This window comes from Gouania willdenowi, unplaced genomic scaffold (genome assembly GCF_900634775.1).
Source record: "Gouania willdenowi unplaced genomic scaffold, fGouWil2.1 scaffold_336_arrow_ctg1, whole genome shotgun sequence".
Lineage (NCBI taxonomy): Eukaryota > Metazoa > Chordata > Actinopteri > Blenniiformes > Gobiesocidae > Gouania > Gouania willdenowi.
The window spans coordinates 1,602-27,101 of NW_021145098.1; the positions used below are offsets into that span (position 1 = coordinate 1,602).

The window sequence follows — 25,500 nt, forward strand, 5'->3', positions numbered from 1 at the left end:
CCAGGATGACACCTTTGAGACGCAGAACACTGCCCGTTTTCAGTTGAGCAATGCTCCCCCTTCACCTGACAGTGTTCCTCCGATCATGTCTCATGTGTCGAGGACACATGATACATCTCCTGCAAGACCTACACGCGCACAGGCCGTTTTTCAAGGCAGCGTGAGTTCGCCATATGTAACACGTTCAGGTCGTATTTCAAGACCAAATCCAAAATACCTGCTGCGACATGTTTGAAAAAACAAACAGAAAAAAAACAAACAAACATGTGAAGTGGAAGTGTGTGTGATTGTTCTGATGCATTTAATACTCAAGTTATGTTATGTTTTCGGAAGTGTGTTGACAGTTCAGATTTATTCAAGGTATTACAAATTTTAAAGCCAGTGGGTAAGTTGTGATTTTATGTTACACTTTGATAATGGAGCGATGTTGTGTTTGTATAAGGCTATAAGCTAAAGAGAAAGGATGTAGATCATTTGCTAAATGATTATGTTTGTACAAACAGAGCCACCATACTGAGGAAGTGCATGTTAAATGTTGTGCCTGCAGAGGGGGCATTCGGTTCACTGCGTGTTGACAGACTGCATGTGATGCTACGGTGTGTGTGCACGGAGGTGCGTAATAAAAGTATTCCGGTGAGACCATCATCACGTCTCATCCTTTGGACTCATGCTCATCAAGAGCTCCCAGCAAGACAAACAACAAACTGTTTATAGCGCCCCCCTGTGGAAGTTTGAATTCGAAGCGAGCAAAACTTACAGCACCTGGTATTCCCAACTTACAGCACACGGTATTCCCAAGCAGTCTCTCCATTCAAGTACTACCTATGCCCGTCTTTGCGTAGCTTCCGAGATCAGACGAGATCGGGCTTGATCAGAGCGGTATGGCCGTTAGCAAGTGGTAGGAACAAAAAAAACCTTCTCATACCTACTCAATCACTGCACTTTTGGTGGATTGGAGACTGTGAATGCAGAATCTGAAAAAAAAACACACACACAAAGCAAGCTTGCATTTAGACACTCTTCTTTGGTTTCAAATAAAAGTGTTCAAAACTTACAGCACACGGTATTCCCAAGCAGTCTCCCATTCAAGTATTAACCATGCCCGGCTTTGCGTAGCTTCCGAGATCAGACGAGATCTGGCTTGATCAGAGCGGTATGGCCGTAAGCAAGTAACAGAAACAAAAAAAGCCTTCTCATACCTACTCAATCACTGCACTTTTAGTGGATTGGAGACTGTGAATGCAGAATCTGAAAAAACATAGATACAGAATGACAGCATTAATGTACACTTTGTTGGTTTCAAATAAAAGTGTTTAAAACTTACAGCACACAGTATTCCCAGACAGTCTCCCATTCAAGTACTAACCATGCCCGGCTTTGTTTAGCTTCTGAGATCAGACGAGATCGGGCTTGATCAGAGCAGTATGGCCGTAAGCAAGTGACAGGAACAAAAAAAAGCCTTCTCATACCTACTCAATCACTGCACTTTTGGTGGATTGGAGACTGTGAATGCAGAATCTGAAAAAAAACACACACACAAAGCAAGCTTGCTTTTAGACACTCTTCTTTGGTTTAAAAAAAAAAGTGTTCAAAACTTACAGCACACGGTATTCCCAGAGAGTCTCCCATTCAAGTACTAACCTTGCCCAGCTTTGCGTAGCTTCCGATATCAGACGAGATCGGGCTTGATCAGAGCGGTATGGCCGTAAGCAAGTGACAGGAATAAAAAAAGCCTTCTCATACCTACTCAATCACTGCACTTTTGGTGGATTGGAGACTGTGAATGCAGAATCTGAAAAAAAACACACACACAAAGCAAGCTTGCATTTAGACACTCTTCTTTGGTTTCAAATAAAAGTGTTTAAAACGTACAGCACACGGTATTCCCAGACAGTCTCCCATTCAAGTACTAACCATGCCCAGCTTTGCGTAGCTTCCGAGATCAGACGAGATCGGGCTTGATCAGAGCGGTATGCCGTAAGCAAGTGACAGGAACAAAAAAAGCCTTCTCATACCTACTCAATCACTGCACTTTTGGTGGATTGGAGACTGTGAATGCAGAATCTGAAAAAACAAAGATACAGAATGACAGCATTAAGGCACACTTTGTTGGTTTCAAATAAAAGTGTTTAAAACTTACAGCACACGGTATTCCCAGACAGTCTCCCATTCAAGTACTAACCATGCCCAGCTTTGTTTAGCTTCCGAGATCAGACGAGATCGGGCTTGATCAGAGCGGTATGGCCGTTAGCAAGTGGTAGGAACAAAAAAAAACCTTCTCATACCTACTCAATCACTGCACTTTTGGTGGATTGGAGACTGTGAATGCAGAATCTGAAAAAAAACACACACACAAAGCAAGCTTGCTTTTAGACACTCTTCTTTGGTTTAAAAAAAAAGTGTTCAAAACTTACAGCACACGGTATACCCAGAGAGTCTCCCATTCAAGTACTAACCTTGCCCAGCTTTGCGTAGCTCCCGAGATCAGACGAGATCGGGCTTGATCAGAGCGGTATGGCCGTAAGCAAGTGACAGGAACAAAAAAAGCCTTCTCATACCTACTCAAATCACTGCACTTTTGGTGGATTGGAGACTGTGAATGCAGAATCTGAAAAAAACACACACACAAAGCAAGCTTGCATTTAGACACTCTTCGTTGGTTTCAAATAAAAGTGTTTAAAACTTACAGCACACGGTATTCCCAGACAGTCTCCCATTCAAGTACTAACCATGCCCAGCTTTGCGTAGCTTCCGAGATCAGACGAGATCGGGCTTGATCAGAGCGGTATGGCCGTAAGCAAGTGACAGGAACAAAAAAAGCCTTCTCATACCTACTCAATCACTCCACTTTTGGTGGATTGGAGACTGTGAATGCAGAATCTGAAAAAAAACACACACACAAAGCAAGCTTGCTTTTAGACACTCTTCTTTGGTTTAAAAAAAAAGTGTTCAAAACTTACAGCACACGGTATACCCAGAGAGTCTCCCATTCAAGTACTAACCTTGCCCAGCTTTGCGTAGCTCCCGAGATCAGACGAGATCGGGCTTGATCAGAGCGGTATGGCCGTAAGCAAGTGACAGGAACAAAAAAAGCCTTCTCATACCTACTCAATCACTCCACTTTTGGTGGATTGGAGACTGTGAATGCAGAATCTGAAAAAAACACACACACAAAGCAAGCTTGCATTTAGACACTCTTCTTTGGTTTCAAATAAAAGTGTTTAAAACTTACAGCACACGGTATTCCCAGACAGTCTCCCATTCAAGTACTAACCATGCCCAGCTTTGCGTAGCTTCCGAGATCAGACGAGATCGGGCTTGATCAGAGCGGTATGGCCGTAAGCAAGTGACAGGAACAAAAAAAATCCTTCTCATACCTACTCAATCACTGCACTTTTGGTGGATTGGAGACTGTGAATGCAGAATCTGAAAAAACATAGATACAGAATGACAGCATTAAGGTACACTTTGTTGGTTTCAAATAAAAGTGTTCAAAACTTACAGCACACGGTATTCCCAGACAGTCTCCCATTCAAGTACTAACCATGCCCGGCTTTGTTTAGCTTCCGAGATCAGACGAGATCGGGCTTGATCAGAGCGGTATGGCCGTAAGCAAGAGGTAGGAACAAAAAAAGCCTTCTCATACCTACTCAATCACTGCACTTTTGGTGGATTGGAGACTGTGAATGCAGAATCTGAAAAAAAACACACACACAAAGCAAGCTTGCATTTAGACACTCTTCTTTGGTTTAAAAAAAAAGTGTTCAAAACTTACAGCACACGGTATTCCCAGACAGTCTCCCATTCAAGTACTAACCATGCCCGGCTTTGCTTAGAATCCAAGATCAGACGAGATCAGGCTTGATCAGAGCGGTGTGGCCGTAAGCAAGTGACAGGAACAAAAAAAGCCTTCTCATACCTACTCAATCACTGCACTTTTGGTGGATTGGAGACTGTGAATGCAGAATCTGAAAAAACATACATACAGCATTGAGGCACACTTTGTTGGTTTCAAATAAAAGTGTTTAAAACTTACAGCACACGGTATTCCCAGACAGTCTCCCATTCAAGTACTAACCATGTCCGGCTTTGCTTAGATTCCGAGATCAGACGAGATCGGGCTTGATCAGAGCGGTATGGCCGTAAGCAAGTGACAGGAACAAAAAAATCCTTCTCATACCTACTCAATCACTGCACTTTTGGTGGATTGGAGACTGTGAATGCAGAATCTGAAAAAACATAGATACAGAATGACAGCATTAAGGTACACTTTGTTGGTTTCAAATAAAAGTGTTCAAAACTTACAGCACACGGTATTCCCAGACAGTCTCCCATTCAAGTACTAACCATGCCCGGCTTTGTTTAGCTTCCGAGATCAGACGAGATCGGGCTTGATCAGAGCGGTATGGCCGTATGCAAGAGGTAGGAACAAAAAAAGCCTTCTCATACCTACTCAATCACTGCACTTTTGGTGGATTGGAGACTGTGAATGCAGAATCTGAAAAAAAACACACACACAAAGCAAGCTTGCATTTAGACACTCTTCTTTGGTTTAAAAAAAAAGTGTTCAAAACTTACAGCACACGGTATTCCCAGACAGTCTCCCATTCAAGTACTAACCATGCCCGGCTTTGCTTAGAATCCAAGATCAGACGAGATCAGGCTTGATCAGAGCGGTGTGGCCGTAAGCAAATGACAGGAACAAAAAAAGCCTTCTCATACCTTCTCAATCACTGCACTTTTGGTGGATTGGAGACTGTGAATGCAGAATCTGAAAAAACATAGATACAGAATGACAGCATTAAGGCACACTTTGTTGGTTTCAAATAAAAGTGTTTAAAACTTACAGCACACGGTATTCCCAGACAGTCTCCCATTCAAGTACTAACCATGCCCGGCTTTGTTTAGCTTCCGAGATCAGACGAGATCGGGCTTGATCAGAGCGGTATGGCCGTAAGCAAGTGACAGGAACAAAAAAAGCCTTCTCATACCTACTCAATCACTGCACTTTTGGTGGTTTGGAGACTGTGAATGCAGAATCTGAAAAAACATAGATACAGAATGACAGCATTAAGGCACACTTTGTTGGTTTCAAATAAAAGTGTTTAAAACTTACAGCACACGGTATTCCCAGACAGTCTCCCATCAAAGTACTAACCATGCCCGGCTTTGTTTAGCTTCCGAGATCAGACGAGATCAGGCTTGATCAGAGCGGTATGGCCGTAAGCAAGTGACAGGAACAAAAAAAGCCATCTCATACCTACTCAATCACTGCACTTTTGGTGGATTGGAGACTGTGAATGCAGAATCTGAAAAAACAAAGATACAGAATGACAGCATTAAGGCACACTTTGTTGGTTTCAAATAAAAGTGTTTAAAACTTACAGCACACGGTATTCCCAGAGAGTCTCCCATTCAAGTACTAACCTTGCCCAGCTTTGCGTAGCTTCCGATATCAGACGAGATCGGGCTTGATCAGAGCGGTATGGCCGTAAGCAAGTGACAGGAACAAAAAAAGCCTTCTCATACCTACTCAATCACTGCACTTTTGGTGGATTGGAGACTGTGAATGCAGAATCTGAAAAAACATAGATACAAAATGACAGCATTAAGGCACACTTTGTTGGTTTCAAATAAAAGTGGAAAACTTACAGCACACGGTATTCCCAGACAGTCTCCCATTCAAGTACTAACCATGCCCGGCTTTGTTTAGCTTCCGAGATCAGACGAGATCGGGCTTGATCAGAGCGGTATGGCCATAAGCAAGTGGTAGGAACAAAAAAAGCCTTCTCATACCTACTCAATCACTGCACTTTTGGTGGATTGGAGACTGTGAATGCAGAATCTGAAAAAAAACACACACACAAAGCAAGCTTGCATTTAGACACTCTTCTTTGGTTTCAAATAAAAGTGTTCAAAACTTACAGCACACGGTATTCCCAAGCAGTATCCCATTCAAGTACTAACCATGCCCGGCTTTGCGTAGCTTCCGAGATCAGACGAGATCGGGCTTGATCAGAGCGGTATGGCCGTAAGCAAGTGACAGGAACAAAAAAAGCCTTCTCATACCTACTCAATCACTGCACTTTTGGTGGATTGGAGACTGTGAATGCAGAATCTGAAAAAACATAAATACAGAATGACAGCATTAAGGCACACTTTGTTGGTTTCAAATAAAAGTGTTCAAAACTTACAGCACACAGTATTCCCAGACAGTCTCCCATTCAAGTACTAACCATGCCCGGCTTTGTTTAGCTTCCGAGATCAGACGAGATCAGGCTTGATCAGAGCAGTATGGCCGTAAGCAAGCGGTCGGAAAAAAAAAAAAGCCTTCTCATACCTACTCAATCACTGCACTTTTGGTGGATTGGAGACTGTGAATGCAGAATCTGAAAAAACATAAATACAAAATGACAGCATTAAGGCACACTTTGTTGGTTTCAAATAAAAGTGTTTAAAACTTACAGCACACGGTATTCCCAGACAGTCTCCCATCAAAGTACTAACCATGCCCGGCTTTGTGTAGCTTCCGAGATCAGACGAGATCAGGCTTGATCAGAGCGGTATGGCCGTAAGCAAGTGACAGGAACAAAAAAAGCCATCTCATACCTACTCAATCACTGCACTTTTGGTGGATTGGAGACTGTGAATGCAGAATCTGAAAAAACAAAGATACAGAATGACAGCATTAAGGCACACTTTGTTGGTTTCAAATAAAAGTGTTTAAAACTTACAGCACACGGTATTCCCAGACAGTCTCCCATTCAAGTACTAACCATGCCCGGCTTTGTTTAGCTTCCGAGATCAGACGAGATCGGGCTTGATCAGAGCGGTATGGCCGTAAGCAAGTGACAGGAACAAAAAAAGCCTTCTCATACCTACTCAATCACTGCACTTTTGGTGGTTTGGAGACTGTGAATGCAGAATCTGAAAAAACATAGATACAGAATGACAGCATTAAGGCACACTTTGTTGGTTTCAAATAAAAGTGTTTAAAACTTACAGCACATGGTATTCCCAGACAGTCTCCCATCAAAGTACTAACCATGCCCGGCTTTGTTTAGCTTCCGAGATCAGACGAGATCAGGCTTGATCAGAGCGGTATGGCCGTAAGCAAGTGACAGGAACAAAAAAAGCCATCTCATACCTACTCAATCACTGCACTTTTGGTGGATTGGAGACTGTGAATGCAGAATCTGAAAAAAAACACACACAAAGCAAGCTTGCATTTAGACACTCTTCTTTGGTTTAAAAAAAAGTGTTCAAAACTTACAGCACACGGTATTCCCAGAGAGTCTCCCATTCAAGTACTAACCTTGCCCAGCTTTGCGTAGCTTCCGATATCAGACGAGATCGGGCTTGATCAGAGCGGTATGGCCGTAAGCAAGTGACAGGAACAAAAAAAGCCTTCTCATACCTACTCAATCACTGCACTTTTGGTGGATTGGAGACTGTGAATGCAGAATCTGAAAAAACATAAATACAGAATGACAGCATTAAGACACTCTTCTTTGGTTTAAAAAAAAAAGTGTTCAAAACTTACAGCACACGGTATTCCCAGACAGTCTCCCATCAAAGTACTAACCATGCCCGGCTTTGTTTAGCTTCCGAGATCAGACGCGATCGGGCTTTATCAGAGCGGTATGGCCGTAAGCAAGTGGTAGGAACAAAAAAAGCCTTCTCATACCTACTCAATCACTGCACTTTTGCTGGATTGGAGACTGTGAATGCAGAATCTGAAAAAAAACACACACACAAAGCAAGCTTGCATTTAGACACTCTTCTTTGGTTTAAAAAAAAAAGTGTTCAAAACTTACAGCACACGGTATTCCCAGAGTCTCCCATTCAAGTACTAACCATGCCCGGCTTTGCTTAGATTCCGAGATCAGACGAGATCGGGTTTGATCAGAGCGGTATGGCCGTAAGCAAGTGGTAGAAACAAAAAAAGCCTTCTCATACCTACTCAATCACTGCACTTTTGGTGGATTGGAGACTGTGAATGCAGAATCTGAAAAAAAAACACACACAAAGCAAGCTTGCATTTAGACACTCTTCTTTGGTTTCAAATAAAAGTGTTCAAAACTTGGCGCAGCCGCAAAGATGACAGCCTAAAATTTTCACTCCTCCGACATTTGGTGTTAAACTGCCCTTTAAACTTGACAAATGCGACTTGAACTAACGTGAATAGATGGATAAGGGCAAGATGTGGACGCGGGACAAGCAGACTAAGATGAAAACCAAGTAAAACCAACAGACTGTCTACTCACAGGACGGCGTTAGCCATGAATGCCCACGAGCTAATGCTAACCGCAGTCTGCTAGCTGAGAATGAGGAAGAAGGGGAAGACGTGGAGGTCAGTCTACACACGATACTGGCGGAAATAAAGAGCTTCCGCCAAGACAACAAGCAGCAACTTGGAGAAATGAAGGAGGAGATCAACAAGGCAAAGTTGAGACTCGATGAGGCGGAGGAATGGATTGTGAGTGCTGAGGAGAGGATGCAGTCGATGGAGGAAGTGATGGAGGAGCTGGTGAAGCTTCAGACTCACCTGGAAGCTAAACAATCCGACCAAGAGGGAAGATCCAGGCGGAATAATATTAGGATATATTCCGTAGCGGAGGGGTCTGAGAAAGAGTCTCGGTCGATGATACATTTTGTTGAGGAACTGTTAAAACGTAACCTATCCCTGACGGATGAAAAGGGTTTCCAGATTGAGCGGGCACACCGAGCGCTGGGTCCGGCACCGAGAGAAGGGGCTCCTCCGAGGTCGATTGTTGTCGCTTTCCAAAGCTACAGAATGAAGGAGGAGATCCTGCGAACAGCGTGGCAAATGAAGGGTTTCGACTGGAAAGGTGCGCGTGTCAATTTTGATAATGACTACGCACCGAGTGTGCTTAAGAAAAGACAAGAATATGCGGAAGCAAAGAAGGTGCTGAAGGAAAAGGGGATCCGCTTCCAGACGCCCTTCCCAGCCAGATTTCAAGTTTTCTACCCAGACGGAACCCCTACATACACATCTGCAGAGGAAGCGACCGAGGAGATGACAAAGAAGGGGTTACAGGTTACTGTGCTTAAACCACCCGAGACCCTTCTGGAGCAGATCAGGAGGCTGACATGGACTGTCAGCGGCGGACGAAGACAGACCCAGGCCCAAAAACAAAGAAGATCAACATACAAGGACAGGCTCCAGAAGTTCAGGAGCTCATCACAGGAAGACCAAGACAAGGCTGAGTAGTTGATGAACACACTGGCCCTATTGGGGGAATATATATGTTTGTTTTCTTTGACATTCTAGGTAAAGCTTAAGCTATTATTTCCCCCAGGAGCGACAGAAACCATTTTATTCCCCTTTCCTTCTTATTTAATCTTATTTGATTAGTCAAATGTCTTAGATTTAAATTTAGATGACTAGTGTTTTCTGGTTTAAATTTTATTATTTTTTTTATTATGAAAACCCAAAATGATGGCAATTAATAAGCATGTCGGGGGATTGATTTTCTTTTTTGGACTGTATTTGCACCACCATGGATAAAACTTATGGTGTTACCATGGCAACTGAGGGCCCTTTCAGGAACGAGAGGCCCTCCCTCAGGGAGGCTGCAGTACAACAACTGACTCAGGGTCCTTCTATGGACCCCACCTATCAATGTTCTGTTGAACATTTGATGTTGATTAAGGTTCACACCTTAACTAGTTACTTTGTTTTTTTGTTCGCTGCAGTTCAGAGCAGTATGGGAGCTGTCACACAAACTCATTTTAGAGGTCTTAAGAGATTCTACTACAAATGTAATGTCGGATAATACTATAAAGATACTTTCCTATAATGTGAACGGTATTCTTAACCCGATCAAGAGAAGTAAAATATTTTCAAAGTTGAGAAAGGAGCAGGTGCAGGTGGTGTTTCTGCAGGAAACACATTTAACAGATGTGGAACATGTTAAATTGAGAAGAGGAGGCTTTAAACATCTATTCTATTCCTCCTATAAATCCGGGCATAGAAGAGGATCTGCTATCCTTATCTCAAACCAAGTTCAATATGAACATATCTCAGAGATTAAGGATAAGGAGGGTCGATATATAATGACCATAGGAAGGATTGAAGGGGTTTTGGTGACATTATTTAGTATATATGCTCCCCCAGGAAGTGATTGGCGATTTTATCAAAGATTATTCCATATTATATCTACAGAATCTCAGGGGTTGCTTATATGTGGAGGTGATATGAACATAAAACTAACTAGAATGGATTCATCTGGGACCGGCAGAGGTCACAATATACCCATGATCAACAAAATCAACTCTATTATAGAGGAAATTGGTATTATTGATGTTTGGAGGGATCTTAACCCAACTAACCGGGACTACACCTTCTATTCAGCTCCACAATCCACATATTCGAGATTAGACTATTTCTTCATATTTAAAAAAGACTGATCTAGAATCAGATCTTGTGATATAGGAACAATTGATATATCAGACCACTCACCAATAAAAATGGTAATTAGTATTAATAATAGTTTAAAAACAACATTGTGGAGATTAAACTCAAATATATTAAATAATGCCCAGGTAAAATTAGGATTACAAAAAGAGATGGAAATGTACTTTAAAGAAAATGAAAAAGGGGAAGTTTCCCCCCCTATGGTATGGGATGCTTACAAAGCGGTGTTGAGGGGGAAAACAATTTCCTACTCCTCAATGCTAAAGAAGCAAAGACAAGAGAAGCTCAATGATTTAAATCATCAACTTAAAGACTTACAGAAACAACACAAGGATAAAGTCAGGCCAAATAATGAAGGGGCAATTAAAAAACTGCAAAAACAGATAGATGAGATTTATTCAGAGGAAATTACAAAGAAATTGATATTTCTAAAACAAGGACATTATGAGGCAGGTAGTAGAGCATTGAAATTGTTATCTTATAAACTGAGGAAGCAAGAGGCCGATAATACCATCACTAAAATACGATGTTCTCAAACGAAAAAAATACAGTATAAATTGGAAGAGATCCAACGGAGCTTTGAAGAATATTACAAGAATTTATATTCACAACCCAAATTAAATAATGTAAATGAAATAGAGAAATTTCTTGAAACTTTGGATTTGCCTACAGTTACACAGGAACAGAATAAAACATTAGTAGCAGAAATAACTGCTAAAGAGGTGAAGGCCGCAATATCAAGGCTAAAACCACATAAAAGTCCTGGTTCAGATGGCCTTTCGGCCGAGTGGTATAAATGCTTTAAGGATCAATTAACCCCAAAACTATGTCACATATATAATTGGGCACTCAAAAAGGGAGAAATCCCCCCTCGTGGAAGGCAGCTATAATTTCAGTAATTCCAAAAGAAGGTAAAGATAAATTAGACTGTAAACAATACCGACCAATTTCTGTGCTAAATGTAGACTATAAAATATTTATGTCTATTTTAGCTAGGAGAATAGAAAACATTTTACCATCACTCGTACATCTGGACCAGACGGGCTTCATCCACCAGAGACAGACGCAGGATAGTTTGAGAAGGACAGTACATATTATGTGGAATGTGCATCAAAATAAGACACAGGCAATGTTTATGGGAATGGACGCAGAGAAGGCATTTGATTCAGTCAGATGGACCTTCCTGTATAAGGTACTAGATAAGTTTGGATTTCACAAGACTCTTATTCAGGCCTTTCAAGCCATATATAATGCACCTACAGCAAGGATAAAAATCAATGGTAGCCTCTCTAAATCTTTCATATTAGAACGTTCATGCAGACAGGGATGTCCCTGCTCACCACTTCTCTTTGCTCTTTTTATTGAGCCTCTAAGTCAATCTATTAGACAAAATACACAGATTACTGGAGTAAAGATAGCAGGAGAGGAGCACAAATTGTCATTATTCGTAGATGATGTGGTGATTTTTTTGACCCAACCCTTGAGATCTCTACCAGCATTAATGTTGTTTCTGGGAAAATTTAGTCAATTGTCAGGCTACAAGCTAAATGTTCAAAAAACCCAGATTTTGGCTTTAAATTTCAATCCACCAGGGCATCTTATAAATAAATATGGCTTGAAGTGTGAAAAATCAATTAAGTATTTAGGAATTCACCTCACTCAAGATATTACAAAATTGTTTGAAGCTAATTATACCCCTCTTAGTTTAAAATTAAAGTCAGACATCTCCAGATGGAACCTCATACCCTTCCTTAGTCTAACTTCAAGGATTGACTCAATCAAAATGGTTATTCTGCCTCGTCTACTATATCTCTTTCAGACTCTACCAATTGAAGTAAATGATCAACAGTTTATTGAGTGGGATAAATTAATTTCGCGCTATATTTGGATGGGTAAGAAACCAAGGATAAGATACAAAACGATGCAATTGTCAAAAGAAAAAGGAGGTATGGCGCTCCCAATTTTAAGGGATTACTATTATGCAGCACAGTTAAGACCACTAGTGTGTCTTTCTGATCCACAATTTAGAGCAAGATGGAAAGAAATAGAAGAGGTGGAATCCACAGGACCCCCACTACAAGCTGTAATAGCTGATGATGGATTGATCAATAACTTTTATGATAAAGACAACCCTTGGATAAAAGTAACTCTGAAAATATGGCGGAAAATGATTATCAAACATAACCTGAAGGATGCAGAGAAAGTATTACGGTGGTGTGCATATGACACAGAATTTATACCAAACAGAACAGATTCCACTTTTAAAATTTGGAGAAATTCTGGGGTAACAGCTTACTGCTGTTTAATACAGACGGGGGTTGTTAAAAGTTTTGATATGTGCAAGAGAGAATATAAATGGGAGAATAAAGATTTGTTTAGATATTTACAGATACGACATCGGTTGAATGAGATCATGACGGGGGGATCAGGGAAATTAGACAGCGATATACTAAGTGTTTTTGTGACGGCTTATGTGTCTGGGAGTGGACGTGGAATAATATCCAGAATATACAAAAGCTTACAGAGCTCCTCAAACCTAAACACCCTGCATGTTAAAAGTAAATGGGAAAGGGAAGGAGGTTTGCCGATATCTGAACAACAATGGGGGAATATTTGTAAATTGCAATGGAAAACAAGTAATTCACACAGCTGGAAGGAATTTGGGTGGAAAAATATCATCAGATTTTTTATTACCCCTTTCCAAAAAAGATATCAAGGTGTTGGTACAGATTGTTGGAGGTTGTGTGGTTCAACTGAAGCCAATCATTCCCATGTGTTTTGGAGTTGCCCAAAACTTGCAACTTTTTGGCGAGAGGTTCATGAAAGTCTAGAAACTGTATTTCAAATAACTATTCCTTTTGATGTTTTCACACTGTATTTGGGAGGCATGGAACGGCATACACAATCTGCGGCAGACAAATATTTAATGAGAATACTGCTTGTGGGAGGGAAGAAGGCCATAACTAAGAAGTGGTTACAACCGGATGCACCAACAATTGACGATTGGTATAAAATTATTTATGACATCTACATTATGGAAAGATTGTCCTTTTCTATTAAAGTGCAATCGGAGAAATTTCAAAGATGGTGGTCAAAGTGGGTTGGGTACATTGGCCCTCGGAGGCCAGACTTGATTTGATGACCCACCTATAGAATATAAAACTTACATCTCTATTGAATAGTCCAGTGAGTATATACTTATAAATGGACGAGTGAAGGTGACAGCTTTTTGTTCTTGTTTATGTATTTTACTTTATTTTATTTTACTTTTGGGTTCTGAAATGTATACATTTGTTTAAAATGTTTTTGAAAATGAGAGGAAGGAGTGGCTGAAGTTTCAACTTGAGGAACCACATCTTGCACTGTTGGGTTATTTGTATATATGTGTATACAGATATATGTTGTGCTGTAATGTTTGGAAATTGGTAAGATGTTGGACCATGTAAGATCTTCCTGTTTAATGAAAAATAAAAAATAAATTATAAAAAAAAAAAAAAAAAAAAGAAAAAAAGAAATTGTGCCTTAGTATTTATTCTCCCATGAATAAATATTATATAATCTCACAAAACAGTCATCAATTCTCTGCCTGCATTCATTTCTGACTGCTTTTGCTGCAGCAACAGTGTTGTTTTTGGTCTGAATTATGGATTTTAAATCTTCATATTTTTAAAGAATAATTTCTGGATTGTGACATAAATTGCTCTGCACGGTTTCTCCGTGTTTGTGATTGGTCTGACACTGAAAACAGACACAAGGATTATATTACGCACACAAATAGTTTTGTTACACTAATTGCCCCATATGAAATCTCCACCTGTTTAATGTGAGCGCACACGCAGCCAGGTTAAAATCACCTGGGTTAAGTTAACATGTTGATAGCCAGCTTTGTAGTACAGCTGCTCTGTGACGAATCATTTTTGGTAAGGTGAAGCCCACTGAGGGAGAGATATCCTGGATATACTTATCCAGCATTGTCGTATTAGCTTTATATCTTACAATCCTATTAATTATGAATTTTGATTAAGCTAGGATTTTACCAAGATTCTATTTTATGAAGGAGGAATTACAACAGTTATCATATAGATATATATTAAATTACATATGCAGCGAGTTTGCTCCCAACCACGCTATTAGCTACACTGGCTTAATAAACCCTGTTTGTTAATCACCACTCAATAACACTTTGTCACTTTTACTTTTCCAGTTTTTTTCCTGATACAGTATATCAACTATAACAAAATAAATCTGACCTTGAACCTAAAATATCCCATCCACCCTACAGATGCCATAACACAGAGATCATAAATGTCATCTGTCAGTAGGGGTGTGAAAAAAAATCGATTTCACAATATACCACAATTTTTTGAGTGCTGATTTTGAATAATTTTTTTAAATTTAAAAAATTTATTTTATTTTTTGTTAAATTAAATTTTTTGGGGGGGGATATTTAATCAATATTCTCGTGTATTTGTGCAATATTTCAGTGGTGGTTACAATGCTTTCAATGTGTTGCAATGGTTATTTGATGCACTTGATTTTATGATGGCAGTGTCTAATGCCTGCAATATTTATATATGCACAGGCATTTTATTTTCATATCATCTGTTCAGATCAGTGCTTAAACTGACACAATAGGATAAATTATTTTTTTCTTATTTTGATGCATTATCAGTAACTCAGGGTGATTTATCCTTAATGTTCTCACTTACAGTTGTTACAATGCTGTCATTATGTTGTAATGGTTACTTTGAGACTTCTACACAGTAGTTTCAGTGAAAAGAAAATTGTTGCATTTAATGATGGCAGTGTGTAACACTGCTTTTTCTTTTTTTCAGTGAAAATGTGCAAATAATAAATGGGATGTTTTGAAGCAAATAGTATTGACTCAATTTGTTCTCTGAATGATCAATATCTTCTGATGAACATATACAACAACTTGATTTTTCATCTCTACGTTTAATTTTGCAACATCCTTGCCAAAACTCACCCCATCTGTCAGTGGTCACATACTGTGACATGACTTTGGAAACAGCTCCCACATTTAGAGACTATTAAATGAGAATATCAATCTTTAAATGTAATATGTGACCTCTGTCTGTGAAAGGTGCTATATAAATAAACATTACTTACAGTGATTATTCATTTTACAATAGCCATATTTTAAAATTAATTAGAATTTTAAAATAATTGTTGATGAGAAAGACAGTAAATCCAACATCTGAGGCTTTTGCTGAGTGAGAGCTACTAGTGGACTCAAGCATCTTGTTTTGGTAACAACAGACCCCGATATACAGACCCTGTTCATAATAGAAACACTGAATCATCTGGTGCTATTTCATTTAAAATGACCAAACTAGAGTTACAGTCTTTGTGTATAGTTTATAATTTTTTTCTAAATTATGTTGAATGCATTGGAAGGAGAAAACTCAAAGCTCTATAGATACACATGTGCCCAGATGAGGAAGTGTACGATCTTTCTAGTGAAATCAGGAGAACCATGTTGTGAACAAAAACTTGCATATTTAAAGTAATAAGAAATTCCAACAGGTAAGTGTTAAGATTTGGATTTTATCGAGTGCCCTAAGAAAGTGAAGTTACTGTTACTCTATGCTTTGAAAAACAAACACCAAATTTAACATTGACTATAGCATTTAAAACCATCCTCACTGTTAGTGCCTTTGCACATGTATTTAGGAAGATAGATCAGTTTGCAATAAACTAAATAAATGTTCTGCTCTGACCTACGATGTTAATCATCAAAATCAGTGAAATAAACTACCAACAGTTAAACATTTCAATAAGGAACAGAATTTAACTGTTTTTCACACATCAATTAAAAGTTTGAATCATCACTGAGGAGAAAATACAGTATGTTTTGAAAATATTTATTTAAAATTCATGATAGCTAATTTCTTTTTTGTGTTTTAAAGCTGATATATACAGGGAGAAGGTAGCTGTCAATAAAATCCGATTAGGCCAGGTGCAAGCATTTAAGGGTCAGGCGAGGTCACTGATTTAGGTTTAGGGCCTTGTGTGAGTGTTTTAGGGTCAGGTCAAAGTTCACAAACTTAGGTTTAGGGCCAGGTATGAATGTTAGGGTTTGGAAAGATTATAGGGTTAGGCTATAGGGCTCTAGGTTTAGAAAGGGGGTCCCAGGCCCCGAGCTCCGAGGCACTGGCTGAGTTTGCAATAAACATTTATGATAGCTAATTTCTTTTTTGTGTTTTACAGCTGATATAAGACATGGGTCAAGCTGACCCGTTATCATAAGAGATGCTAACAGAAAGCTAACACAAGGGGAAGGTAAAGTGTAATGGGCTTATTTATTAAAGGCTCAGTAATTGAGAACGTAATTGTATTTGACTTTCAGGGTAACAACAATAATTTTAATTGTAAGTGGTAAAAATGCAGGTCATCATAATTGAGTTGTAATTGAACATGGATAATTGAAGACGTAATTGTAACTGAAAAACATAATTGACTCCAACCCTTATTTAAATGGTAAGATATCACATTGTTTGTCTTTTTTGTAGTCATACACATGAATGGAAACACAGATGTCATCAGGAACCACTGTGTAATGATTAAGATATAGAACGTCCTGTTTTACAGAACTACAGGGTCATCATACCTGTGCCTTGGGTGGGTTGCCCAGGGTGACGATGTCTGCAGGTTTGTCTGTGCTTGAGTTCTGCAGCTGAGTCCTGCTTCTGCTGCTCTCCTCTTCATCATCTGAATAAGGGTCCCTCTTTCTCTTGTGCCGCTGAAGCTCCAGCACATCTCTGTAAAAAAGTAAGGATAAAGCAACAGCCGTCAGTCATTTTGATTGGCTGTGGTTTGCAGAAAGAACACACAGATAAACAAACATGATGTTTGTCATTAGATAGAATTATTTTGTTATTGTTTGATAAAATGTATAATCATGTCATGACAGGAAAAATCTATGTAATTTTATCTCCCATCAGGCATCATATCAGAAGTCATTACTTTTGGAGGTGAATTAGTTGGTTGTCACTGTCGCTGTCGGAGTACGGCACCAACGATAAGCTTTTTGGAGGAATAGACTTGGATGGATCTGTGAAAGACACACACAAAGTAGAATGACGTGAAGGATGACACATGAGTGAAGTGAGGAAAATATTTGCAATGTGATAAAACAGCTGAGTCATAACCAGTGTTGGGAACGTTACTTTAAAAAAGTAATTAGTTATAGTCACTCACTACTTCTTCAAAAAAGTAACTGCGTTAGTAACTAAATTACTCTATAATAAAAGTAACTCATTACCAAGGAAAGTAACTATTTGCATTACTATTAAAAAAAAAGTTGCTCTATGTCAAATAATTCATTGTTTAGATGCGTGTGTCGTGAGGTGCTTCATTAATTTTGAGTTGCTTACAACGGATATCGACAAAGTCTTCACTCCTGAATATAATGAACACTTCACATACACGTTTTTGCCTTTGACCACAATTAATTTAAAGTAGTGTTTGTATCGTTACCTTAAAAATGTCAACTTTTCATCAGACTGCTCCACGCTCGCCATCTCTGCTGATTCATCCAATCTGGTGTGTGTGTGTGTGTGTGTGTGTGCGTGCGCGTTCATGTGTGTGATCGTGAGTGTGTCGGCACGTCGCCTTAGCCAATCATAATCGCTCACCTTGTTTTGAACCCGCCTCCTCTTGCTGGCACATGTGTAAAAACACTGGCTCTGATTGGTTACCATGAAACATGACGCCGCCTAAGCCAATCTTAATTGCTCACATTGTTTTTAACCCACCTCCTCACAACAGCTGAGTCAAGAAGCCGGGGATGCTTTTGAATAACATTTTATTTAATCAATGCATGTAACGCACCGCATTTAACGTTCAGTAACGATAACGGCGTTATAACGGCGTAAAAAGTAATTAGTTCGATTACCCCGTTACTGAAAAACAAACGCCGTTACATAACGCCATTATTTTAAACACCGTTATTCCAAACACTGGTCATAACACAGCACTCAGTCTGTAGTGTGTGTTACCTTTTGGTGGAAGGGGCTCTGCAGTCTTTGCTGGTTTGTTACACTTATCCACCACCAAAGTGTTAGGCGGCACTTCGTAACCCAGCGTCCAATCATTCTTCACCCAGTTTTCTGTCTTGGCTCGCTTCACTCCTGTGGCTGAAGATCCCTGTGGAAACACAAAATGAAGAAATCAGGACTTTGTTACATGTGATCAAACAGCAACAGGAAGAAACTCCCAGAGCCTTAAAACAAAACTGTATTTAAATAAGGGTTGTGGTCAACTATAATTGTAATCGCGTAATTGATAATTAATTACACAAATAGCACAATTGCAATTGTAATAGTAAAAAATCTGTTGCAGTTGTGATCGTAATTGAAATGTGTTCAGATAATTGACTTTGTAATTGTAAATGGCATGTAAACTCTATAAATTCGTATTAACAATTTAAAGAAACACAAACCTGTGTAAGATGCAAAGACCAAAAATATTAATACCAATATTTGTATTGATTATGAAGCCTAATAATGTAGCAAGACATGAAAAACAAGTTTGATGATAGCTAATTTCTTTTTTGTGTTTTACAGCTGATATAAGACATGGGTCAAGCTGACCCGTTATCATAAGAGATGCTAACAGAAAGCTAACACAAGGGGAAGGTAAAGTGTAATGGGCTTATTTATTAACGGCTCAGTAATTGAGAAAGTGATTGTAATTGACTTTCAGGGTAACAACAATAATTTTAATTGTAAGTGGTAAAAATGCAGGTCATCATAATTGTGTTGTAATAGAACATAGATAATTGAAGACGTAATTGTAAATGAAAAACGTAATTGACTCCAACCCTTTTTTAAAGGGGACATATCATGGTTTTAAATCCTTCCTTTTTACATATAAATCATACAGTTGTGGTCTATATAAAGCGGGAACTGCAATGCTTGGGTCTGAATTCCTCATTATTATAGCTCCACAAGTCCCTTTTCTGATGTGCTTCTGAGATCAACTCGTTTTGGTGCCGTCTCTTTAAATGCAAATGAGACACTTCATACCCCGCCCCCTCTCCAGGTTCAACTCCACCCTGCTCGGCCATTTTTGTAGTTGGATAGAAGAGATACGGCTATGTAGCGGCGCATAAACTTTTTATTCAGAGGTTATTTACACAATGTCAACAACAGAAGACTTGTCCATCCAGCCTTACATGTTCGAGCCAGAGTCTGACCCGGCGGAGCGAGATGAAAATGAAGATGATGAACCTGCAGAACCCTAACAAGTGAGCTAACACAAACACCGAGCTAACGCTAGCGCCAAGCTAACGTCACGAAATGCATTTTAATACAGTCTATTCAAAGACAAAAACGACAAAATGAAATGACTAATGAAAACTTCAGATTTAAATTAAATCATGTCGGCCATATCATCAAGGATCTAAAACGAGCACACAGCGCTAACATATGAAGTCTGAAGACGGTGCAACTGCTAATGCTAACAAAACAATGACAGGGATGTCTTATCACATTTTTTAGCGTTATTTACAGCTTACCGAAGTGCTCTGTTCGTCGTCTCCAAAGATAGAAGGAATTGAACCCTCAATCAAAGTCTTTCGGCAAATCCTTCTTTATACTGGCGGAGGTTGCAGAAGCGGTCATCCTTGAAGTGCTTCGCGCACACAAAAATGACCTTACCCACAGATGTGGGTACATTTCCGTGAAAAATAAAACTCAACCAGGCACTTCGAAAAGGTTCTGATGCTGGGAGACGGTGTAATGAAGCGTGTGGGTTACTACATCCAACAACCAAACATTTTGACTTATCCTCTCGTAACTTCGGCATCCTTGAGCTTGGACTACAAAATAAAAGCGAGAAATAAAAATGGCAGATTGCTCGAAGTGTTGGACCTGGAGTTGATGTACTAATTTGGCAGTTCTGCTGCAAATACTGTGATGTAATAGTTCAAAAAATGTAATAGAGAATAGAAAAATCGAAACAGATTGAAAAATATGAGCAAAACAGAATATAAAGATATCTACGGAGCACCTGAAGAGACTAATTTGATTTTTTCTGTACTTCTAAGCACTCTAAATATACAACAAAATGCATTTAAGGGCTAAAAAAGTGGATTTAGCATGAATTGTCCCCTTTAAATGGTAAGATATCACATTGTTTGTCTTTTTTGTAGTCATACACATGAATAGAAACACAGATACCATCAGGAACCACTGTGTAATGATTAAGATATAGAACGTCCTGTTTTACAGAACTGCAGGGTCATCATACCTGTGCCTTGGGTGGGTTGCCCAGGGTGACGATGTCAGCAGGTTTGTCTGTGCTTGAGTTCTGCAGCTGAGTCCTGCTTCTGCTGCTCTCCTCTTCATCGTCTGAATAAGGGTCCCTCTTTCTCTTGTGCTGCTGAAGCTCCAGCACATCTCTGTAAAAAAGTAAGGATAAAGCAACAGCCGTCAGTCATTTTGATTGGCTGTGGTTTGCAGAAAGAACACACAGATAAACAAACATAATGTTTGTCATGAGATAGAATTATATTGTTATTGTTTGATAAAATATATAATCATGTCATGACGGGAAAAATCTATGTAATTTTATCTCCCATCAGGCATCATATCAGAAGTCATTACTTTTGGAGGTGAATTAGTTGGTTGTCACTGTCACTGTCGCTGTCGGAGTACGGCACCAACGATAAGCTTTTTGGAGGAATAGATTTGGATGGATCTGTGAACGACAACACACAAAGTAGAATGACGTGAAGGATGACACATGAGTGAGGTGAGTAAAATATTTGCAATGTGATAAAACACCTGAGTCATAACACAGCACTAAGTCTGTAGTGTGTGTTACCTTTTGGTGGAAGGGGCTCTGCAGTCTTTGCTGGTTTGTTACACTTATCCACTACCAAAGTGTTAGGCGGCACTTCGTAACCCAGCGTCCAATCATTCTTCACCAAGTTTTCTGTCTTGGCTCGCTTCACTCCTGTGGCTAAAGATCCCTGTGGAAACACAAAATGAAGAAATCAGGACTTTGTTACATGTGATCAAACAGCAACAGGAATAAACTCCCAGAGCCTTAAAACAAAACTGTATTTAAATAAGGGTTGTGGTCAACTATAATTGTAATTGATAATTAATTACACAAATAGCACAATTACAATTGTAATTGCAAAACATCTGTTGCGGTTGTTATCGTAATTGAATTGTAATTGTGTTCAGATAATTGACTTTGTAATTGTTAATTGGCATGTAAACTCTATAAACTCATATTAACAATTTAAAGAAACACAAACCTGTGTAAGATGCAAAGACCAAAAATATTAATACCAATATTTGTATTGATTATGAAGCCTAATAATGTAGCAAGACATGAAAAACAAGTTTGATGATAGCTAATTTCTTTTTTGTGTACAGCTGATATAAGACATGGGTCAAGCTGACCCATTAACATAAGAGATGCTAACAGAAAGCTAACACAAGGGGAAGGTAAAGTGTAATGGGCTTATTTATTAAAGGCTCAGTAATTGAGAACGTAATTGTAATTGACTTTCAGGGTAACAACAATAATTTTAATTGTAATTGGTAAAAATGCAGGTCACGGTAATCGTAATTGAGTTGTAATAGAACATGGATAATTGAAGACGTAATTGTAATTGAAAAACGTAATTGACTCCAACCCTTATTTAAATGGTAAGATATCACATTGTTTATGTCTTTTTTGTAGTCATACACATGAAAAGTGTTACGGCAGAATTTACGGTTGACCTCATTTGAGACATGATTCATTGCTCTGGTTGAATGATAGAATCCAGGAGAAGCATTGATGATTTAATAAAAAATGATTTTATTCTAAACTAAATAAAAGAATACAAAGTGGAACAAAGTGAAACAAAATTAGCGTCCGTCCAGGCGGACGTCCAAAGGAAGTGCCGCGCCCCGCCCCAACAGTTTCAAAGCTTAAGCTTTTTATACAGATAAGAAAAGGTCCCAACAGTGAGAGACAAAAGGGAGGGAGTCAGATGCCCATAGTGGCAATGTTGGAGGATGATGAAGATGTTATGAGAAGGTTTGGCTCCAGTCTTTATCTGTCTTGATAAGTGTGTGCGTCAGTGTATATCTGCATGTCAGCAGAGACTGTGCTGCACTGAGAATAATACGATCTGTACTGTTTAATCATGATTCAGCTGTTCAAAAGTGTAAAGATTAATGGAGTCGTCATGTATTAAAACATGACAAATTGTACACATGAACATACATTTGAGGATATGATGATGAATATAAAATTTGCCATGACATTCCCCACTTTTGGTCGCCTCAACGACCAAATCAAGAAACAAAATTATTATATTCCACCTTTGCTGTCTGTCAGGGTTAACCATTAGCATCGTTATTGTCATACATTGGATATATTCTTCTTTTGTGAGGCACAGATATATCAAGAAAAATGTGGAAATAAACTTCTTCATCATTATTATTAATGGCATGAATCATCAAAAATCATCCTTTATTGCATCTAGATAAGCAAAAATCATCATTTGCATCAAGGACATCACTCGTCTTCATCGGCTGAGTTCAGTGGTAACTGGGGTAACCAATAGCATCATGAGTGAAGAACCTTGAGTATTTTCCTCAATCGTAGCAGAAGGGTTTATGACTGTATTCCTGCAGCTAGGTGTGAGCTTGTCCTCCCTCAACCTAGCTATGAGCATTTGGTGTGGCTTATAAACAAAGCTAGGCCCTTGTTCTAGAGAGTTTTCTTGTGTGTGTGTCTCAGTGGCCTTGTCGGTTCCCCCTTCATTGTTCGGTCAGCCTCCGTCTCAGCATCAGCTGGTGTCGGCAATCATCTTGGATCCATGTTGCCTGCTCCGCGACCTTCACTGCCGTGTGGGTCGTTCCGGTCGGCGTTGTAGATGATTGGTTGTTGTCTGAGGAAGGGTAGTCTCCACACACCTGGCAACCTCTCTTGGGATCGGAAGGTACCTGAACAGAAGAGGGGGAAAAACACCAAAACGCGATCCCACTACTGAGGCTTTAGCTGGTACCTGGTACCTGGTAGGCTTTAGCTGGTACCTGGACAGAAAAAAAAGGGGGTGGGGGGGAAAAACACTCACCCAAATAAAATAAAATAAAATAAAATAAAAAAAATAAAATAAAATAAAATAAAATAAAATAAAATAAAAAAAAATAAAAAAATAAATAAATAAAATAAAATAAAATAAAATAAAATAAAATAAAATAAAATAAAATAAAATAAAAATAAAAATAAAAATAAAAATAAAAAATAAAATAAATAAAATAAAATAAAATAAAATAAAATAAAATAAAATAAAATAAAATAAAATAAAATAAAATAAAATAAAAAATAAAATAAAATAAATAAAATAAAATAAAATAAAATAAAATAAAAAATAAAATAGAATAGAATAGAATAGAATAGAATAGAATAGAATAAAAGTTTAGGGGTGTTAGGTTTAGTTAACTAACTAAATGAATAGTTAGTATGGCCAGGAAGGCAGAGACAGGTCAGAGGTCAGGATCTGAGAGCTTTTCAGATCCTAAAAGGTGCTGCTGCACAATCACACAATGGTTAGGTGTGGGTTAGTGAGCTTTTAGCCATGCTAGCTCTGTAGCCCATTCGCACGCGAGTGGGAAAATATGAGGCTGAAAGAAAAGCAGGAAGTATTAATTCAATTTTCTTTTCCTGGAGTAAGAAGAAGCATAGCTGGAGTTGCAGTGATTATCTGTGGTACATCTACTTACCTGGTGAGAAGCAATTTGAGAACCACTGTTTACAAGGACATGCAAGTCGGACGGAGAAGGACATGCAAGTCAGACGGAGAAGTGTGGAGTGTGATTACATGTCTTCTCAAGATGAATACATACAATTGGGAGACATGGAGATGTGAGAAAGCTAAATGAGTTTAACCAAATAAATAAATAATGTTATTTATTTATTTAAATTGTTTGTTTCATTTTTTCTTTGCTATCTCTTATTTGTGAAGGAGAAATCTTATTCTATCCTTTATTTATTCTGAATAATGTTAACACTCCACACCTGATTACATAGCCTAATTCTTTTATAGAGCTGAATTTGTCAGTTCATTTATTTCATTATTTTCCCTCATAATTATTATTTGAGATGTAATTTACTTAATTTTGAAGGTCAATTGGTGGCAAAAGTGTCTCCTATTCTGTGTCTGAACCAGAGTTTATCAAGATTATTGGCCCTTTAAGGTTAGAGAGAATTAAAGTTAAGTTGAGTCGAACAATCATATTGTCTTTTGCTCTCTGTATTTATCCCATTCGTAGGGGTGACGAGCCCCAGCACGGTTTGGAGAGCTTCCTTAAATGCTTGGAAGTTACTCAACTTTCGACTTATTTCAATCAATTATCAAGAATTTCAGGAGGGCCCTTTTTTAAATCTCAGGCGACCCAGATTGGGCCACCAACCCAATGTTGAGAACACTTAATTTTTCCCTTAAAAGTGTCTAAACCCAGTGAAGGTGTTTTATGGTCTTGCACGCTAAGTGCTGGTGGAACAAGAAGAAAATAGTTGGAGGGTTTGAGGTATATTTTCCTATGATAAAATATAAATCAAAAATCAGAGGGACGTTGGTCCCTCCCTTCCCTTTTTTACATAAGAATACATTTGGATTCTTAAAACCATATGATAAATATCATTGGAAAATTACTTATCCGATCATTTTGGATGTGTCTCCGTTTTCCTCTCTCTTGTGTCCGCCTGCCTTTGTGCCCTCCAACCTCCTCGACCTCCTTCTCCTCAGCCATAAAGGTCAAAGCCAGGGTCAACTGTACGCTCCTTTTGGAAATTTGAAGATCTGTCCCACTTTCGCAGTTGGATTGGAAGTCTCTGTAGTCTCTGGAATAGATATTATGTTAGAACATCCACAATATGTCATATTGTCACGTGTCTATTTCAATCTATTTCCCCTTTGTTTCCCAGTTACAGTTATGGACAATACTCCTTTAATTCTCATCCTTCATCATAACAAGCAGTGACGCAGGCATGGCGGCTGGAGGAAGGATCGGAGTCGAGAA

General features: G+C 38.9%; 27 pseudogenes; all 27 read right to left on the reverse strand.

Moving 5' to 3' along the window:
- Positions 1–773: 773 nt before the first annotated feature.
- LOC114459715 (uncharacterized) lies at positions 774–893 on the reverse strand (annotated as a pseudogene).
- A 155-nt stretch (positions 894–1,048) lies between these two features.
- LOC114459712 (uncharacterized) lies at positions 1,049–1,167 on the reverse strand (annotated as a pseudogene).
- A 150-nt stretch (positions 1,168–1,317) lies between these two features.
- LOC114459711 (uncharacterized) lies at positions 1,318–1,436 on the reverse strand (annotated as a pseudogene).
- Positions 1,437–1,592: 156 nt separating this feature from the next.
- Positions 1,593–1,711, reverse strand: LOC114459700 (uncharacterized; annotated as a pseudogene).
- Positions 1,712–1,865: 154 nt separating this feature from the next.
- LOC114459714 (uncharacterized) lies at positions 1,866–1,983 on the reverse strand (annotated as a pseudogene).
- Positions 1,984–2,133: 150 nt separating this feature from the next.
- LOC114459693 (uncharacterized) lies at positions 2,134–2,252 on the reverse strand (annotated as a pseudogene).
- Positions 2,253–2,407: 155 nt separating this feature from the next.
- LOC114459709 (uncharacterized) lies at positions 2,408–2,526 on the reverse strand (annotated as a pseudogene).
- Positions 2,527–2,680: 154 nt separating this feature from the next.
- LOC114459696 (uncharacterized) lies at positions 2,681–2,799 on the reverse strand (annotated as a pseudogene).
- Positions 2,800–2,953: 154 nt separating this feature from the next.
- On the reverse strand, positions 2,954–3,072 carry LOC114459710 (uncharacterized; annotated as a pseudogene).
- Positions 3,073–3,225: 153 nt separating this feature from the next.
- On the reverse strand, positions 3,226–3,344 carry LOC114459697 (uncharacterized; annotated as a pseudogene).
- A 151-nt stretch (positions 3,345–3,495) lies between these two features.
- On the reverse strand, positions 3,496–3,614 carry LOC114459713 (uncharacterized; annotated as a pseudogene).
- Positions 3,615–3,768: 154 nt separating this feature from the next.
- LOC114459706 (uncharacterized) lies at positions 3,769–3,887 on the reverse strand (annotated as a pseudogene).
- A 142-nt stretch (positions 3,888–4,029) lies between these two features.
- LOC114459689 (uncharacterized) lies at positions 4,030–4,148 on the reverse strand (annotated as a pseudogene).
- Positions 4,149–4,298: 150 nt separating this feature from the next.
- On the reverse strand, positions 4,299–4,417 carry LOC114459698 (uncharacterized; annotated as a pseudogene).
- A 154-nt stretch (positions 4,418–4,571) lies between these two features.
- Positions 4,572–4,690, reverse strand: LOC114459707 (uncharacterized; annotated as a pseudogene).
- A 150-nt stretch (positions 4,691–4,840) lies between these two features.
- Positions 4,841–4,959, reverse strand: LOC114459716 (uncharacterized; annotated as a pseudogene).
- Positions 4,960–5,109: 150 nt separating this feature from the next.
- LOC114459695 (uncharacterized) lies at positions 5,110–5,228 on the reverse strand (annotated as a pseudogene).
- Positions 5,229–5,378: 150 nt separating this feature from the next.
- LOC114459702 (uncharacterized) lies at positions 5,379–5,497 on the reverse strand (annotated as a pseudogene).
- Positions 5,498–5,645: 148 nt separating this feature from the next.
- On the reverse strand, positions 5,646–5,764 carry LOC114459694 (uncharacterized; annotated as a pseudogene).
- Positions 5,765–5,918: 154 nt separating this feature from the next.
- Positions 5,919–6,037, reverse strand: LOC114459699 (uncharacterized; annotated as a pseudogene).
- Positions 6,038–6,187: 150 nt separating this feature from the next.
- Positions 6,188–6,306, reverse strand: LOC114459705 (uncharacterized; annotated as a pseudogene).
- Positions 6,307–6,458: 152 nt separating this feature from the next.
- On the reverse strand, positions 6,459–6,577 carry LOC114459704 (uncharacterized; annotated as a pseudogene).
- Positions 6,578–6,727: 150 nt separating this feature from the next.
- LOC114459717 (uncharacterized) lies at positions 6,728–6,846 on the reverse strand (annotated as a pseudogene).
- Positions 6,847–6,996: 150 nt separating this feature from the next.
- Positions 6,997–7,115, reverse strand: LOC114459690 (uncharacterized; annotated as a pseudogene).
- Positions 7,116–7,266: 151 nt separating this feature from the next.
- LOC114459703 (uncharacterized) lies at positions 7,267–7,385 on the reverse strand (annotated as a pseudogene).
- Positions 7,386–7,536: 151 nt separating this feature from the next.
- On the reverse strand, positions 7,537–7,655 carry LOC114459701 (uncharacterized; annotated as a pseudogene).
- Positions 7,656–7,810: 155 nt separating this feature from the next.
- Positions 7,811–7,927, reverse strand: LOC114459691 (uncharacterized; annotated as a pseudogene).
- Positions 7,928–25,500: the final 17,573 nt, after the last annotated feature.